The sequence below is a fragment of the Furipterus horrens genome, unplaced genomic scaffold (assembly GCF_987537825.1).
Source record: "Furipterus horrens unplaced genomic scaffold, mFurHor1.1.pri manual_scaffold_2, whole genome shotgun sequence".
NCBI lineage: Eukaryota > Metazoa > Chordata > Mammalia > Chiroptera > Furipteridae > Furipterus > Furipterus horrens.
This window is the reverse complement of record NW_028327172.1, coordinates 152154451-152174036: the sequence shown is the minus strand read 5'-3', so window position 1 is coordinate 152174036 and position 19586 is coordinate 152154451. Positions and strand designations below refer to the sequence as shown.

At 39.5% G+C, this 19586-nt stretch overlaps 1 protein-coding gene and 1 pseudogene across 3 annotated transcripts in view; one reads left to right on the top strand and one right to left on the bottom strand.

Moving 5' to 3' along the window:
• Nucleotides 1-17587, bottom strand: part of MPP7 (MAGUK p55 scaffold protein 7) — a 293758-nt gene extending 276171 nt beyond the window's left edge. For all 3 annotated transcript variants that reach the window (XM_090266643.1, XM_090266642.1, XM_090266641.1), the window contains exon 1: nt 17402-17587. The gene's annotated coding sequence lies outside the window, so the exon portion shown is untranslated. The remainder of the gene's footprint in view (nt 1-17401) is intronic.
• On the top strand, nt 1923-3060 carry LOC150019741 (ceramide synthase 4 pseudogene; annotated as a pseudogene).
• Nucleotides 17588-19586: the final 1999 nt, after the last annotated feature.

The following is a 19586-nucleotide window of genomic DNA, read 5'->3' as shown; positions in this document are numbered from 1 at the left end:
ATTGTAAGATGTATAAAAACCTCTTTGAGGAACCTGTTGATTTGGACTTTTTTAGGTATTACCAGATGTACTACTGGGCCTGCTGTTTTTGATGAGTTACAAGACCTGTTTTGAATACCACATCCTTGAAATAAGTATATATTACTTTTCCTCTAGTGACGTTAAATGACACTTAAGGTCTCTTTGTAGGACTGCCCCAAACTATCCGCTTTTGGACATTTTAGTACAATCATAAGCTTAATATCTGATAGGATCAGCAGAACTAGACTCATAGTAATTAAAGGCAGAAGTGTTTTACCTTGTCATGAACTACAACTAGTATGTTTTAATCTTTTAAAGAATTATACTAATCCAAGTATTTCCCAAAATGGATCACAGACCTAAATGTAAAATACAAAACTATAAAACTCTAGGAGATAACATAGGAAAAAATCTAGGTGATCTTGGGTGTGGCAATGACTTTTTAAATACAACACCAAAGGCACAATTCATGAAAGAAATAATTGATAAGCTGGACCTCATTAAAATTGAAAACTTCTGCTCTAAAAAAGAAAATGTCAAATGTCAACAAAATGAGAAGTCAAATCACAAACTGGGAGAAAATATTTTCAAAAGACATATCTGGTAAAAGAAGACTAATGATGGATTTTTCATTAGCAACCTGGCACATAAAGAAGACATCTGTAGACAATACAAAACGTTACAATTGAAAATGTCACTTAGTCTATATCTATTGAGATATATTTTTTATTCCTTAATAAATGCACATGGCTAGATATTGTCAAAATGGACAATTTTTTAAAAGTAACAATGAAATATGCACTATCTCATTTATGTTCATAATCATTTAACACTGTATGTGTCCTTAAAATTATAGACCTACCATATACAAAAGCACATTTAGAAAAAGACTTAAGAATACACATGAATTCATACTAGCAATTGCATGTGGGGAAGAAAGGGAAATAGAATTGGGAAGGGGGAAAGATGTACTTCAACTTTACCTACAATGGTTGGTTTCTTTCACTAACTAAAAAAAAAATCTGAAACAGATATGACAAAATGTTAATAACTATTAATGTGGGGAAATAGCATTTTGAAATACACATGAGGAAGAGTGCCAATCCTGCTGCTGATCAAATGTACACAGATGTTTACACAGCTTTTATTGCCTGGGTGCTAAGTACTGTGTATTCAGCAATCACTCAAATTACAAGGAATTCAGGGAGAAAGGAGGAGCAGTGTAAAACAGGTCTGGCCTGAGGCAGATGGACCTGTTTCAAGTCAATCAGCCTAGCAGGAAACGGGTAAAAGTCTGCAGTTTAAAAGACTGCTTTCCCTTTTTCTCTCACCCTAATGCCAATACAGACCCTGATTCCATTTGACTTGCCCCTCCCATAAACAGTTTCACGTACTGCTTCCCTTTTTTCCAAAGAAAGCTTTATTTTCTATCACCCATTTCTCAACATTATAAATTTTACAGAGGGGAAAATGTAAGAAATATAACTTTTATCATTCAACCACAGAATGGCAATAACAAATATATAAAATAAAGGTCAACTTTTCACCTATTTTATTACACTACAAGCACCCTGAAGGCAAAGATACCTTATATATTCTCAAATCTGCTCTCTGAATACAACGTAAGCTACAAAAAAAGATAATCGTGTGCCATAAACGTATCATTCTAGGGGCAAGAATAATCTTGTTTTATTTTTTTTAATTCCAATTTCTTTAATGGCACTAATAATGGCACTAAGATGTATTTATCCCAATTTCTTTTTATTTCAACTGAATTAACCTACTTTCAAAATATGACAAAAGGACTTTTCTACTAATAATGTTCTTTTGATTTATTTCTAAAAACCATGACAATTTAGCTTGATGTTTCAAAGAAAAACGATGGAGGATCTGGCTACCTCATGCCCACAGTGCATTTTTTTCATGGCGCACACAGCCCCCAGCGCCTCGACCCCTGGTGCACTCAGCCACCAGCGCCTCCAGGCTGTGGTGCAATCTTGAATGAGTGGCTTTGGCAGGCAGGTTCTGGCTACTGCCTAAAAACTGGTCGTCTGAACTGGAGGACCAAGATGCCCTGGTCTACACCCACCCCTAGGACATGCTGGTGTCCACGCCCCAGAGCTGGTGGCTGGGTAGTGCGCTCAGATCAGCATCCCAGTGAAACCCATCTCCACACTGAAGAAACCTCCCTCATGAAAGGATGGAGACACAAGAAGCCTCAGAGAGCCGTCCTGGCCACCCCGTGTGGCCTCACATTGCGGCAGACGCAACACGTGTTCCTGAGATGCCGCACGCAGGACCAGCCCAGCCTGACCAAGAAGTTCTGTGAAGCCAGCTAGGGGTTTGTTTTCTATCTCTGCTCCTCCTTTGGTGGCATCTCGGTCCTCTACCATGAGCGGTGGCTGTGGAGGCCGGCATTGTGCTGGAACAATTACCCAAACCAGCCCCTATAGCCAACCAACCCTGTACTGTTGATAGCTCTTCGAGCTGAGTTTTCTCATGACATCGATCACGTTTCCCTAGGACATTAGGTGCTAGGATGTCAAGGAACAGGTAGCGCACCACCTGGTGACCATCAGCTTCTCTAAAGTGCATACCTGCTGCACACTGGCTCTCTGGTGCTGCTGCCACCGCAGGCCTCCGTGGACAACCTGCTGGAGGCCTGTAAGATGTTCAACTATGCACTACAACAGCGAGAATGCAACTCTCTCTTCATCATCTCCTCCTTGGTCTTCTACACTCAGCTTGTGCTCTTCCCCGCCAGATCCTCTACCATAGTCTATCGCAATTCAAGCCCTTTCTTTAGCTATTACTTCTTCAGCTCACCTCTGGTAATGCTGCAGCTGCTGCAGGCGTTCTTTCTGGTCTTGTTTCATCCTTTGCATGATCCATAGCTTCACAAAGAAAGGCAAGATGGAGAAGGACATTTGCAGTGACACAGACTTGAGTGAAGGGGAAGCAACCCAAGAGCATCCACAGCTGAAGAACCCAGATACTCAAGGTCCTGGGGCAGCACCTACTAATGGCCCTCAGAGCTAGACAGCTGGGTGGGTGGCTGGCCAATGGGCACATGTCAACCACATAACTGGCTGTGGACTGGCTGTGAAGGGCTGCTCCCATTGGCCTAGATTTGTGCGGCGGCTGGACAGTGGCCTTCGGGCCAGCTCTGTAGAAAAAGGAAGGTCCCCACCCCAGGGGGAGGGGGAGGGATGATGACCTAGCTCCAGGCCCTTCCTTCTGCCCACTCTCCCTCCTTCCCTCCAGCCACTGAACAGAGCTAGAGAGTGGGCAGAAGGGTGCTGCAGCCCCCCCAGAGCCAACACCAAGGCGGGTCCAATATAACTTGAATAAAGAGGGAGGGAGGGAAAAGGGAAAACCATGGAGACACCAGTTTAATTTATTCATCCTGAACACACTTGTCCTATAGTCTCATAAAGCTGAAAACTGATTTTTTTAATCAAACATTTAACCTGCCTTTTCTATACTAACTTTGTCTCAAATAACATTTTCTCTTTATAAAAAAATATTCTAATGGAAAAATAATTAAAATGTTACCGTTTTGTAAACCCTAATAAAATAATGGATGTAGGCAAGAATAATGGAATAACAGCCAGGAACATCACAAAAAGAAAGAAAATCAACATTGCATGGCCCCAGCTAAGGGTCCACTTCACCAACTATGAAACAGTTTTACCAAAAAATAATGAAATAATCAAATCAAGATCTAATTACCACTCACAGGAAATAAAACAGATGAACATGTTAAACCATATATTAAATAAAAAGCATGACAACAGGTTACCATCTAATTCTTCTTAATTATGATGACACTACCAAACAAATATTTTTTAAAGTATATTTTATTGATTATGTTGTTATAGTAGTTCCAATATTTTTCCCCTTTGCTCCCTTCCGCCCAGTACCCCCTTAGTGCATGTCCATGGTCGTGCAAATAAGATCTTTGGCTTCACCCTTTCCTATATTATTCTCAACTTCCCCAGTCTATTTTGTACCAACCAACTAGGCTTCTTTTTTTTTAAGTATATTTTGTTGATTATGTTATAGTAGTTCCAATTTTTTTCCCCTTTGCTCCCATCTGCCCAGTACACCCCTTCCCCCAAGAAATCCCACCCCTCTTAGTTCATGTCCATGGGTCATGCATATAAGTTCTTTGGCTTCACCCTTTCCTATATTATTCTTAACTTCCCCCTGTCTATTTTGCACCAACCGATTATGCTTCTTATCCCCCTTTCTCCCTCTCCCCCCTCCCAGCTGATAACCCTCCAAATGATCCCCATACCTATGGTTCTGTTCCTATTCTGGTTTGCTTAGTTGGATTGTTTTTAATTTTTAGATTAAGTTGTTGATAGTTGTGAGTTTGCTGTCATTTTAGTGTTCACAGTTTTGATCTTCTTTTTCTTAAGTAAGTCCCTGTCTTAAGAAAAATCGCTTTGTGATGATGAACTCTTTTAGCTTTATCTTGTCTGAGAAGCACTTTATCTGCCCTTCCATTCCAAATGATAGCCTTGCTGGATAAAGTAATCCTGGTTGCAGGTTGCCTTTCATCCCATTGAATACTGCTTGCCAGTCCCTTCCTGCCTGCAAAGTGTCCTCTAAGAAATCAGCTGATAGTTTTATAGGCAGCCCCCTGTAGGCAACTCTCCGCCTCTCTCTTGCTGCTCCCAGGACTCTATTTTATCTTTCACCTTTGGTATCTCAATCATGATTCATCCTGGTGTGGTCTCCTCTGGATCCAGCTCTCCCAGGACCATCCATGCTTCCTGGACCTGTATGTGCATCTCCTTTGCAAAATTTGGGAAGTTTTCCTCATTTTTTTCAATTCTTGCTTCCTCATTCTGCACTGGTTGACTGTTTTTTTCTTCCTTATGTTCCAAGTCATTGATTTGAACCCCAGTTTCCTTCCCTTTACCATTAGTTTTGTGTGGATATACCTTCATTTCACTTAGCATAGCCCTCACTTCTTCTCTTATGCGTTTGCCATACTCAAGCATATCTGTCAAGCCTGTGAGCATCTTTATCACCAGTGTTTTGAATTCTGCATCTGTTAGGTTGTCTATCTCCTCATCTGTTAGGTTGGCCATCTCCTCTTCGCTTAGTTCTCCCACTGGAACCTTCTCTGTCTCCTCATTCTGATAGGCTCCTGTGTTTGTTTGCCTCCACATCCCAGGTAGAGCTGTTACACCTGTTACATTGTAAGGGGCGGAGCCTTAGGGATTCATCAGTACAGGGCGAACTGTTTCACCACGTTGTGGCGCTGTATGTGGGGGAGGGGTTCGAGAGGGAACAATGCCACCTGCCCAGCACTTGCCCCTTTTCCAGGCACTTCTCCCACTTCCGCACCATACCGGCGCCCCTCTAGCTGTTGCCCTGGCCATCGTTCCCAGAGTGGGTGGGTCTGTGGACATTCTAGGACCATGGGGGTCCTTTATAAACAAGCGGGCTCTGCTGAGAGACCAGCAGTTTCTGCCTCCGCCCCAAACACCACTGGTCTGCACAGTCAGAAACAATGAGGCTTGATTTTCCCCGTTGCTGGGACCATGAGCTTTGAGGTCCTGTAAGGAGCTGGGAACGCTCCCCAGGTGTCCCTCCTGACTTTTTAAAACATGTGTCTGCACTTCCTGCCGGCCTGCCACTGATGCCACTTCTGCCACCACCACACCGCATCTTTTCCACCCCAGCTCCGCCCCTCCTACCTATCTGGATGAGTATTTCTTCTTTATGTCTTTGTTTGCTGGACTTCCATGCAGTTTGATTTTCTGGAACTTCTGGTTGTTTCTAGTATTGAGGTAGTTTCATTTCTTCTTAGTTGTGGAGGGAGATGCAGCATGTCTGTCTAAGCCTCCAACTTGCCCAGAAGTTCCAAATATTTCTTAATAAATGGACAGATAAATTACCTTTGTCATTATCTTTATGCTAAAAGATGAGGAAAGTCAGTCAAATATTAGCAAGTTTATGGATGTGTTTATTATGGCTGGACAGCAAAATTCACAGCTTCCTACAGGTCTATAGTTGCTGATCTCAGAAATATTTTCATTTCTAGTATTACTAAACTTCCTTTCACTTGTAAAAACATAGCAGAGCTGAGCCAAGAAGTAGCAGGTCCCTGCTTCTAAGAGAGGATTAGGAGTAAGTAAGCGGAGAAGTTGGATCTGGTTCAGCGACCTCAGAGGAAACAGCTCAGTGTGAATGCTACAAGCCAGCTGCACTCAAAGTGACCCACGAAACCTGGGGCTGGCTGCTCAAGAACCTTTCAGGACAACCATGACATCCAAACTGTCTTTATAACCATGCTGAAAGGTTACTGGTGATTTTCACTGTACTGACATTTGACTGATAAGATATAAACAAGGTGTGTAATATCGGGGCACCTTCATGTGACGCAAAGCAGTGGTGCCAGCTATACAGGAAATCATGGTAGTCCTCACCACTATGAGCCTGGGCAAAAAAAGCCAGTTTCACATAAGAATGTCCTTAATGAAACAGCAAATGAACATTTGTGTGACATCTTGACCCTTGCATACATTTCTTTGTAATATTCTGTGTGATGAAATAGGAAGTACATATAAGAACTCAAAATATACACTGAACTATTTGGTAGTTTTCTAAAGGAAAAGAAACTGTGTCAATGGTTTAATTTGCAAGCTGACCTAGCAGATTCCTCCCACCCCCCACCAGAATATCATTCTTATATAAAAGAACAATTAAAAGACAAACTAAATATTTAAAGTCCGGTGTTTGGTAGACATTTTGTCAAAAATGAACAAAGTAATCCTGATGCTTTAAGGAAAACACCTAACATATTTGTTACCAGTGAGAAAATTGGAGCTTCCTAGCAAAAATTAGCTTTTTGGAAACGTGACAGCATTCTCAATACTTAAAGATGTTTCTGAGGGGATCACTGGTGGTTTTCTCTGGTATCACAAAATGTGCCAGCCTTTGAAAGATTTATACAGTTGTGCGAGCCAATATTTTCCAAATCATATGGGTGTAGAGTCAAGTGCAAGACGTACCAAATTTAAATGTAACATAATGAGAAAAAGTTAATTAATATGGGTTCAGATAACACTCTGCAACTAAACTTTTTGTCACTTGCAGAGTTTTAGTGTACTATCAAAGAGAATACCCACAATTATCTTAAAAATACCAATAAAATATTTCTTTTCCATCTGAAGGTCTGTACAAAGCTGGACTTCCTTCATGTATTTTAGCCAAATAATAAATCACAACAGATATAAGAACCCAATGGTCTATTAAGCCATACATTTAAGAGTTGCAGAAATGTATTGTAAAACAACTCCTTTCTTCTCACTTATTTTAATAGTTATTCTTCCATAAAGAAGTGATATTTATGTTAACATATAATAAGGTTATTATTTTTAATGAATACTCTAACATTTCCTGTTTGTAGTTCTAATACAGGAAATACTGCTAGATATAACCCACAGTAACAACAGTACTTAATAACTTTCATAAGTGTGATGGGGTACTGAAACCAAAAGTTTGAAAATTACAACTCCAAAGTTTGGAGCCCAGGTCAAGACTGTGCTTACTCAAAAAGCTTTCAGACATGGCCATTTTCTCTGATTTCCTCTTGCAACAAACACCAAGATCTGGGAGCCCAGGAGGGGCTGAGTAACAAACCAAGACCACTACCTACTATCAGTTTTATTTCGGCTGTTACAAGTCAGGGTCATAGAAATGAACAAAAGGGTTGCTTCTGCGGTCCTGCTAATGTCGTTTCTTCATCCAAGTGCTGGTTACACAAGTGTATTTGGTTTGTGAAAATTCAGCAAGCTGCACACGTAAGATACAGTATTCCCTCACTTACCGCGGATATTAAATTCTAGACGCCCCTGCAATAGGTGTAAATCCGTGAAGTAGAAACCTTACATTTATTTTAGTATTTATATATATTTTAAGGCTTTATAAACCTTCCCACACACTTATAAACCGTTCCCAGTCCCTTATTAACCCTTTCCACACTTTTATAAACACTGCTTATGTTCTTAATCATATTCTACACTTTTTCCCTTTATTTTTTTATTTTTTATTATTTTTCAATTACAGTTGTCCCATTTTTCCCCCATTGCTCCCCTACACACAGCCCACCCCTTCTCTCACAGTCATAACCCGCCCAAGCCACTGTCCATGTCCATGAGTCATTTATACATGTTCTTTGACTAAACCCTTCCCTTACTTAACCCCCTTCTCTCCCTCCCCTCTACCCCCTAATAACTGTTATTCTATTCCTTGTTCAATTTAGTTCATTTGTTTTTGTTGTTCCTTAGTCTCCTGTATTAGGTGAGATCATATGGTATTTTCCTTTCATTGCCTGGCTTATTTCACTAAGCATAATTCTCTCTAGTTCCATCCATGTTGTCACAAATGGCAGGAGTCCCTTCTTTCTTTCTGCTGCATAGTATTCCATTGTGTAAATGTACCATAGTTTTTAATCCACTCATCTATATAGATGGGCACTTAGGTTGTTTCCAGTACTTAGCTATTGTGAACAGCGCTGCCATGAACATAGGGGTGCATAAGTTCTTTGGCATTGGGGTTTCAGGATTTTTCGGGTATAATCCTAGCAATGGAATGGCTGGTTCAAAAGGAAGTTCCATTTTTAGTTTTTTGAGGAAATTCCATACTGTTTTCCATAGTGGCTGCACCAGTCTGCATTCCCACCAACAGTGCAGTAGAGTTCCCGTTTCTCCACATCCTTGCCAGCACATGTTTGTTGACTTGTTGATGATAGCCATTCTGACAGGTGTAAAGTGGTATCTCATTGTGGTTTTTATTTGCACCTCTCTGAAGGTTAGTGATGTTGAGCATTCTTTCATGTGTCTACGGACCTTCTGAGTATCCTTCTTGGAGAAGTGTTTGTTCAGGTCTTTTGCCCATTTTTTAATTGGGCTGTCTGTCTTCTTGGTGTTGAGATGTGTAAGTTCTTTATATATTTTGGAGATCAATCCCTTGTCTGAGGTATCATTGGCAAATATGTTTTCCCACATGGTTGGTTTCCTTTATATTCTACACTCTTAAACCTACGTAACTTTAACACATATATATAAAGTAACCCAAAATCCCGCGATATAGCGAAAAATCTGCGATAAATAATTAAATATAATATTTTTTAAAATTGCACGATACAGTGAGGCTGCGATAAGTGAACCACAATATAGAGAGGGACTATTGTATAAGCATTTCCTAGTATATGTATTAGGATATGCATTTTTCCAGGTAGATTTACTTCAGTACCTTTTTAAATTCATAGTTTAAAATGCATAATAATTTCCACTTTGTTTTTCCAAACACATGATGCTTTGAACTAATAAGAGTCATTACACATAAATTACTTTGGAAAAGTGTTAACAAATATAATTCATATTTTTCATTTAAAAACCTCAATTAAGACAACTAACTATTTCGGATTAAGAACTATATAACACCTACAACAGCTACTTTACAACACTGGTAAGAGAATTCTGTGCTTATTTCTCAAGTTTTCAAAACCAATGAAATCACAATAATAAAAAATGAAATAAAATACAATTTAAAAAATGAAGTCTCCCAATTAAAAGCGAAACTAAAGATGAATTCCCTTTACGGTACTAAAGTGATCAAGAAGGCACTATCTGTTACTCTTCAACATATCACAAGTCTAGACAAATGAAATAAGGCAAGGAAATACAAAAGACAAGGTATCGGATTAGCCAGAAAATCTGTGTGGTTTTTCCATAAAATAGAAGACACATTTTCACTTTCACCAATAACTTTATTGATTTGGATATTCTAAATATGTCGGCTATCGTCCACTATTGGCTTCTAGTGGGTGGAGGTCAGGGTGTGCTGCTAAACATCTTCCAATGCATAAGACAGCCCCACAGCAAAGAATTATTTGGCTAAAATGTCGACAGTATCAAGAAACTTCACAAACCACTTTGACACATTCAATCAGTCACAGCAGTCTCCATAAACTGCACAAATCTTTTTTTGTTTCAGTTGAGTTTTTACCTCCCTTGAAATAATAAAGCATATACACCAAAAATGTTGCATTATCTTTTTCCATATTCAGGATTAAAATGGCTGCACCAAAATTTACCAATTTTGATAAATTTATTTAAAATGCACGTTGATATGACAGCTGTTACAATAGAGTCTAACAAAATTGTTTCTAATAAAATTAAAGACAATTAAGCAATACTAGAGCCATCATAGAGAAAAAACTAAACAAACTTTTTGGCCAACCCAATATAAGAACTGGAAAACAAAAGACAAATATTCATTAGTTAAAATGAAATAATCATCTTTATAAAACATCCAAAAGAAAAACTAGCCATTAAAATAGAATGACTTCAGCAAGACCAAAAAAATTTAATATAAAAAGGTTAGCTGATTAACTTATAGCTATATATACACTGAGTTGGCATACTCAAAATATCCTAATCAATAAAGTTATTGGTGAAAATGAAAAACGTGTAACTTATTTCACGGGAAAAACCACACAGACCTTTTGGCCAACCCAGTATCAATAGGGCTCCCCTATACTGGGGGTGGGGGAGAATACAACAAAAAATTATTACTCACAGTAGAAACAAAAACTGACATACTTAGAAATTAATCAAAGACACAAGACTATGGAGAAAAATTTCTCTATTGAAAACAAATATCTTCAATACATGATTTCAACTGCAGATACAGGTATTACAAGAAGAGGTTTTTTTAAAATACAGTTGCTGGGCTCTACTCCCTAGAATTACTACTCAGTTAATCTAGAGTACATGGGGCAAAGGTTTTAAAAAGCTACCTAGTTAATTCTAATGTAAAGCCAGCATTGGAAACCACCAGATTAAATACATTTAGAAAGGACCATACTTCTAGACACCAAGATCTATAAACAAGTTGAAGTAATTACAATGACAATTAAAACAAAACAAAATAAAAACACTGCAGAATTCAAACAGGAAGAGACAAACTGTAGAAACATATCTTTGTTAACTAAGAACAAAGAAACATTTCCTAAACAAGACCTGGAAGGTGAAAAAATACAGATGATCTAACTATAACAAAATTAAAGATTCTGTTCCATAAAGGATTTCAAAGAAAAATCTTCACAAACAAGTAGGAAAAAACTAAGAGAAGATATATGCACCATTTAAAATCCAATGAGATTAACATGTAGAATATACAAAAAACAAAAACAAATACAAAACCCTCCTGTAAATTAGGGCAGAAAGTAGAGGGGGGAGGAAGATAAGAAAATCTAAAACAAAATGTAAAGAATATATACATGGCAATTCACAAAAAGAGAAACCCACACAGCTAACAAGCACATAAGACACTCAACTGCATTAGTAATCAGAGAATTGCAAGTAAGAACAGTACATCACTCCATCTGTTCCATCAGATTGAAAAAAAAAATGGTAAGGTCAGAAAATATCAAATGCCAACAAGAATGTGGGGATAACAGCTGGTGAGAATGTAAACTAGCTCAGCCATTCCCCAAAATCCGGCAGTACTTGATGAAATTATGTATATGCCTGAGAGGGTCCTGTGGGGAGGAAGGGAGAACATGAATGGGAATAGAAGATGAATGGCAAAAGTACAATAAAATGACAGGCTTTTTGTGTACCAATAATGACAGTGGTCCATGAACTTGTTACCAAAATCAAAGCTCTCACCACTTGGGGTGCTCTATTCAAGAGTAAGATGTGGCTGTCACAAGGCAGTTTAATTTTACTTGCAGCAAGTAAATGCATTTTCATATTCAAAGCTGTCTCTCAGCAGGGAGGTGCAGTCATTGCTTATATACACTATTTAGTCAATTACACATTGATTTCTTCTCTGCAGTTGGCTACACTCATGCAGTTGAGTTCCTGTCAAGCTCATCCTGTTTACAGCTACTCTGCAAGAATACTATGTGCTACATTTTAAAGTTAAGCAAGAACAGCATTTAATAAGAATGGCCCAGACTTAAGACTCTTGTCCTATCTAACAAACTCATCACCAACTCAAGTCTGCACACCTGATTTGGATCCAGTGTGTATTAAGTCCCTGTACATTAGGTACTGTGGTGGGGAGGACACAGTAGCCAAGATCATGTCCTTGCCCATAGTTTACATTCTAGTGAGGGAAACAATAAAAATAAAAAGTTATGATAAGAGTTTGATAGCTGCTACAACAGATATAGAATGAGTGATTGTGACAGGGAGTTGTGGGAAGGGAGGTGCAACTTTCAGAGGATCACCCACAACAGGTGGGCTCTCAGATGGCAGGAAGAAAATTAGCAGGCGTTCAGCAAGTCAGGCAAGGACATCTCCAAGATCTGCTTCAAGGTCATCAATTACAAAGTCACCATAGACAGGTAAGACTGTGCTCTGAAGACGACTTACAGGAAGTTCCTGTAACTAAACTCCCAGGAACAACATTTACAACTCCTGTTATATCAAGTGTGCACTACAATGATTACTGCATGAATCCAACGTATTTTGACCAAAGAACTCAACCTTTTAGGGCACCACCCATGTGAATATTCTGTTTCTAAACAATGTATCTGGAAAATTATTAGGATCCACAAACTTCCGCTTCATTTGTTAAGTAGAAATTGAGTACTCATGGATCTTTCCCACAGCATGGAGTGAGGAACTATAGATAAAAATTAGTTTGTCCTTGAGGAGCCACCTGTCCTTTGTAAGATTCACAATCCTATTTATTCATGCACTCAATGATTTTTATGATTAAAAGCCAACATTTGTTGCATGCTTGCAACCTGCTAAGCACTGTTCTACAAGCTTTTACACACATTTGTATTCACTTAATACTCACAGCAACATAATACTATTTTATTTCCACTTTAGAAATAAGAAAACGGAGGAAAGAAACATGCCTAAAGTCAAAGATTTAGTAAGTGGTAGAGCAGGGATTCAAATACAGATGTTCCAAACTTCAAAGTTTGTATTCTTAACTGCACTCATACTTCCCCTGGAATTTTCTCAGTGGTTTTCAAAGTGCAGTCCCTGGACCAGCAGCATCACTGTTACCTTGGAATTTACTATAAATGCAAATCTCAGCGCCCATCCCCAGACCTACTGAATCAGCAACCTAACTTTTAAAGCACCTCCAGGTGATTGGGAGGTATGCTTTAGTTTGAAAACCATTTGTCTAAAGTGTTCATATTCAACTTAATTTTATGCATGTTAAATGATTACCATTTTGAAAATTCCATAATGTAAAATTTTGATCCTATTCAAAATGTCTCTAAACCCATCAAAACAGTATTAATTCGTTTCCTCATTGCCGACATTACAGCGACTCCTCTCCTAAACTTGACAAAACACCTAATCTATACTTTGGTCAGACCATCCAAAAAAGAAGTCTACACTGATGAATCTTACCAGGAACTGAGCTAAATTCAAAATATGAAAACACAGAGATCCAGACAGAATCTCCAGAAGTTCAGTCAGAGCCATATTAGAAAGAGGAAAAAACTATTTTGAATATCAGCAGAAGTTTAATAATCTTGGACCGTAGTTTCATAATCCCTTTTATCCCTGGTTCAACTTCAAGTCTTTACAATCTCACTTCAACAAACTACCAATTGTCAAAAAAAAAGTTTACAACACTAAGAAATATTCCTCAAGATTCAAATTGCTTTCAGTAAACATATATAGGCGGTGTCTTTCAAAAAGCATGTTTTTATATCATGAGTAAAGCTAACCAGATGCTGTTACCACATACACTACAGCAAAAAGTAGTCTCGGTCTCTTACCGAGACCAGCCCTTTAGAGCATCCTACCTGACCTCCTCTTTTCAAAGCAATATTTAAACCAAGAGCCTTATTTCCTCCCCTAACTCAAGTTCTCAATCTGAAGCAATAGAGGTCTATGTATATTCAAGTTTGCCTATTTCTAATAAAGTCTTTTTTAGGGAATGGAAAGTATTAGATACAAGTATATATTCAAACACCTACCAGAATGAGAACCTACCATGTATCAAAATACTCCTTTAAACTATTCACTTAAATACTCAGGTCATTTCATAAAGTTTGGTATTCTACATTTTTTTTTAACTAAAAATAAGTTTGAAGATTGAATAGGTAACTAGTCCAAGACTGGACCACAGGATAGCTATAAACCCGAGTTAGAATGCTTACTGGCTTGATTAACGTTGTCAAGGGCGCAGACAGCACTGCGAAACCCACATTCAGGCCAGATTTTAATCTGCTTGGCTACTTACACCCACCCACCTTTTCCAGCTCACACTCAACCAAAGGCTGGCAGCACTGCTGTGAGCTACCTTCCTAGAAGGAATGGCACCTATTTATTTTCCCCCTCCCAATTACCATCAAGTACCCTGAGGACCACAGTTGGTTCCAAGAAAGGATTTACCAAAGTTCTCCTCCCCACACAGAGTTCAGAGGAACTAAAATAAACACACAGCAACCACCTAGAGACCTTCCCGTTTACATTCTTCTTTTAAAAGTACGGTGGTTTCTGCAGAACATCTTTCAAAATGTGATCATCCTAACTAACATTTAACATTCTCCACTAACATGGCCTAAAACAGGCAGTGCTTTTTATCAAAGGAACAGCTATGTTTTCTCATTCCCCTCCTCTTAAGCTATCCTTGGAACTAACAAGCTTGAGGAACAGCTCCTACCATCAGTAGGGTTCACAAGTGAAGCAGGGTGATAACCATGCTCTCCTAAAAGATTAGAAAGATAGAAATGAGCATTCAACAAAAACAAACTTTATATGCCTGATAAGGGACCAATAAATCCACACTCTGCTCTAGGTTCCTAACAAGGAGAACCAGAGACCTTTTTTAAGTAGAAATTATTTCTAAAATTACTGACAATTTCCTTCACTTTAAATTAGCTGCTATTTCCTTCCACCCAAGGAATCTCAATTGATAAAATTAAATCACTGACTGCAATTCTCTCTAAATTACAATTACAACAGAAACACTTGTAGTACATTTGTACCTTTGTCAGTGAAATGCTATAAGAAAAAAACGTGATTGAAATCTCAATAAGCAGCACCTAGTGCACCATCTAGTGGAAGCCTTTAATATAATTAATTTATTTTTAAAGGGCAGAGATCCTAGTTAAGAACACAAATAACTACTTTATAAACAGCCTAAATCTCTTTCCAATTTCCCACACTTCAAGAAAGTTGTGACCATCAGAAGAAAGGACTAATTTTCCACAAATTAACAGATGATAAAGTTTTCTTTATGGAAATTTTTCCTTGGGTGCTAGAAATTTTAATTTGTCAAGAGAGAAAAATTAAGCAAAGGCATTAATACGAAAACATAAACAGAATCAGAGCTAGATGACAGGACTTGTGCAAGGGATGCCTTATATCCTACACAACTAAGTTATGCCAAAACATACACGTTACATGCAACAGATGTATTTACCATGAAAATAAGGGATTACTTTACGATTAGAACAGTTCTATTCAGTGATTCATAGGACATTTCAATGTTCTTGATGACTAATAAATTTAACATAACATAACAATTCTCTAGAGTTCCCCAAGCTTTGACATCTTTCAAGAGGTTCCCCCCAAATACCCATCTAATCCTTCCTGCTCTCCATTAACACCTACACTCCCTTCCTTGAGTTATTCTAATTAAGGAAGAAATGATGTTTACATTTTCAACTTTCTACCAAATTTATGGCAAAAAATTTCCAAAACAAAGTCATAAGTTGTGATCAAAATGCAGTTTTTTTTAGTTGCCTTATGCATATTATTTTAATTAAAATACTGCAGAAGTCCACTGATGCAAATATAAATAAGGTCCTTTAATTTAGAACACCTGCCAAAATTTAATATAGAAATTTTCACATAGTACCACTCAGTTTTGTTTTGCTTTGCCTGTGTGAAAAATTACCGTTCTGGTATGATTCAAACTATCTTAGCAACCTCGAAGGGAAAAAAAGAAAAAGGAAAAAAAAAAAAAAAAAACACCTAACAGAAAGTATTTTTTTACTGGAAAATAACCATCCCCATCTCTGACTCATGTACATGTGATCAAATCAGTATTCAGGAGCTTTCTTGGCGGTGGGGACCTTGCTGAGCTCTGGATTAAACTCATTACAGGTACAAAATCAAGTAGGAGTCAAGTAACCTGGGGCAGCACTTTCATCTCTAGGGCGTTCAGTTTATGTACCTTGTGAAATGGGCATGATAAAAACTACCTGCCTCCTGGAGGGTAGGAGGATACTAAAATTGATGCCATGCCCTGCAACTTCTCAATTAAAAGACCTAAATGGAAATACTAGTTTGTAGAACAGAATGCACCTGGACGCGTAGAACGCTGATCAGAGAGTCCACACTGTGCGATTACTGCTAAACTCGGTGACCTTCACCGTTTCTCTTGTGAACAAATGGCGAATGAAAAAGGTTATTAAACACGTCGAAGAAAAAGTAAGAGCAATTCAAAGAGCTTCTTTTTAGGCTAATCAACTCATATAGTTAACTGCCTAGGACTTGTCTGTAAAGTTTTACTGCACAAGTAGCAGGTACATCCCTAAAACCTAAAACCCTGAGACTGTTTCTCAAGAAGCTTTCTTTTTCCAAACGAATTTGAAAACCGTTCTAAAAAATTAGGAAAAACGTAATTCTACTTTCACCCACGAGAGTGACAGAAACAAAGTCCCACCCCCACAGTCCTTTCAAACCTGCACAAGCATTCCTCATCAGCGTTCCTCCCCCTCCTTGCTATCGCGCCACTCCCCACTTCAGCGCAAAGGTGAGTCACCCTGCTGGGTCTGTCTACTTGTCCCTTGAGAAAAAACCCTCAAACAAGTTCAGGTTAAAGGCTGCTTTTAATTTAAAAGATAATAAGTAAGTAATGGTAATGTGTAAATCTCACGAAAAAGCGCCTGTCTCCAGAAAACGTGTAATTAACACTACCCAAGTAGAAACACCTTTCTCAATTTAAAACAAACAAACAGAAAAGCCACTCAGCTTATCGCTACTATCAGCGGGTCCTTTTCCCTCGGGTGCCTGACTGACTCAACTCCGTGGTTTTCCCTCCACCTGCACGTCCTCCCGCCCTCACTAGGGCCCAGCCGCCTCACCCGAGTCCTGCGAGGTCTCCAAAAGGGGTCCCGCCAGCAGCTGACGGGGCCCCACGCACCCCTGTCCCCACGCCGGGCCTCGCCCCCACCCCGACCTCCCCACAAGGTGCCGCCGCTGCCGCCCGCTAAGGGAAGGAGGCGCCTTGAGGCGGGCGGGAAGGCTCCGGGGAACTTGTCCCGGCCACCACCGCCGGGAGCCGAGGGGTAGCAGATCCCACCGCCAGCACTGCGCCCGGTGCTCCAATGGGTACCGCAGCCCTAACGCCCTATTACCTGCTCTGGGCAGTCGTGGCCGCGGGAGGCGTGCTCGCTCTGGCCCCTGCAGCCCCGGACTCGGAGGCAAGGAGACAGACAACAAGAGTGGCCGCTGCAAAAGACCATCCGGAGCCGGCGGGCGTGCAACGCACCAGCCCAGTGGGAACCCGGCCCCCACCTCCCTCCCAGAGAGTAACCGAATCAGCCCCCTCCATCGGCGGGGCGGGGCCACAGGGGAGAGGGCGGGGCGGAGGCCAGGCCGCAGCTCCCGCGGGGGCCCGAGCGCCTTGGATGCTTTGTAAGAGGCTCCTGCTGATAGGCTGCAATAGGGGTAGGCGTCTCAGACTTGAAGAGAGCTCGCCAGAGGAGCTCTATGATTGGTCAATTTGGGAAAACAGAGCAGAGCCATGATTGGTGACAGGTCTGTAGCTCCACGCCCCCCTAATTTTAATCATCGGAAGCACCGCCTCCGCCCGCTTAATTCCCAGGTGGCTGCAGAACAGGCTGTGGTTAATGGACCATCAGCCTACCAGCAAAGAACCACCCCCATACACACCCAGGTTCCTTTGTCAGATGTGAGCTTCCTTACCATGCTGCGATTCTTGGTTGATTTGCGTCTGAACTTGGTGAATAACATCTAGTCTTTAACATCACCTGTATTTTGGGAAGTCTCCTGGGCATATTATAGATGCTGCGAAAGATTCAGAGGTAAATTGTCATGTACAAAATATATATATATTTTTTTCCCCTGGTGAAATTATGCATGACCTTATTACCTTTCTGTGTTCCATATTAAGCATGTACAGAATTACTTTTATAATTGAGGGTAAAAAAAGAAAAAGAAAAGAAAACGAGTAAGGTGCAGAGAATGGTAAAGGCAAACTTTGAAGGATATCCAGGGAATGAATTCGTCCACAATAGAAGAAAACATAATAATAATAAGCAATAGCTGAGGACCATCAAAAAATATGTATTGGTATCAGTTCCCTTCAGCTCTCTAAAAGAACTTTACAAATATGACTGAGGTGCACCTATTCTCTCTCCTGAATAACTACCGTTTCTCCAACACATAGTGTAGAATGCACTACAGTGTAAATAGATCCTCCCTGACCGCAAGAATTTATAATCCAAAATACCAAATAAATAAAGCTTTAATCAAAAAAAAGTAGACTACAGAAATTCAAAAGATATAAATTGAAAAAGTTAGCTAATGCAGGGAATTCAAAGAAACAAAGGAATGTGACAGAGCTTTGAAATGTGACCAAGAGTTTGAAAATTGAAAGTAGGAGGTAGGAGGACCCAGAGTTAAAATAATCAGAACTCTCAGACCAACCACATCAGCTGAGCCCCAAATCAACATAGCTTAACTGGGGACCACATTCAACTCTGGCTGGCTGTCTTACTATTCTATAATATTTGTCCTTGTCATTCCCATGAGATTCTGAAATACACTTCCCTCAACAAGTCTGTAAAGTTACTAATAGTAAAAAAAAAAAAAAAATGGAGATTGACCAAAATCAAACCTAAGAAAGGAAAGGAATGTAGGGCACTCTGTGCCACTGGATCCTACCTTAGGCCATGCTACCAAGACAGGGAGTCATAGCAGTTCTACATAGAAACAAACACAGGGAGGCTGCCAAAATGAGGAGACAAAGGCCCAAACAAAAGAAGCAATCTATCAGATGCAGAGTTCAAAAAGCTGGTTGTAAGGATGCTCAAGGAACTCATTGGGTTCTTCAACAGCATAAAAAAGATCCAGTTAGAAATCAAGAATACACTAATTAAAGAACAATTTACAGGGAAACAACAGTAGAGTGGATAAAATCAAGAATTAAATCAATGATTTGATACATAAGGAAGCAAAAAACAACCAATCAGAACAAGAAGAAAAAAGAATTCAGAAAAATGAGGATAGTATAAGCAGCCTCTGGGACAACTTCAAGGGGTCCAACATTCACATCATAGGGATTCCAGAAGGAGAAGAGAAAGAGCAAGAAATTGGAAATTATTTGAAATAATAATGAAAGAAAACTTCCTAATTTGGTGAAGAAACTAGACATGCAAGTCTAAGAAACATAGAGAGCGTCAAACAAGATGGATGCAGAGAGGCCCACTCCAAGACACATCATAATTAAAACACCAAAGGTTAAAGATAAAGAGAGAATCCTGAAAGCCAGAAGAAAAAAAGAAATTAGTTACCTAC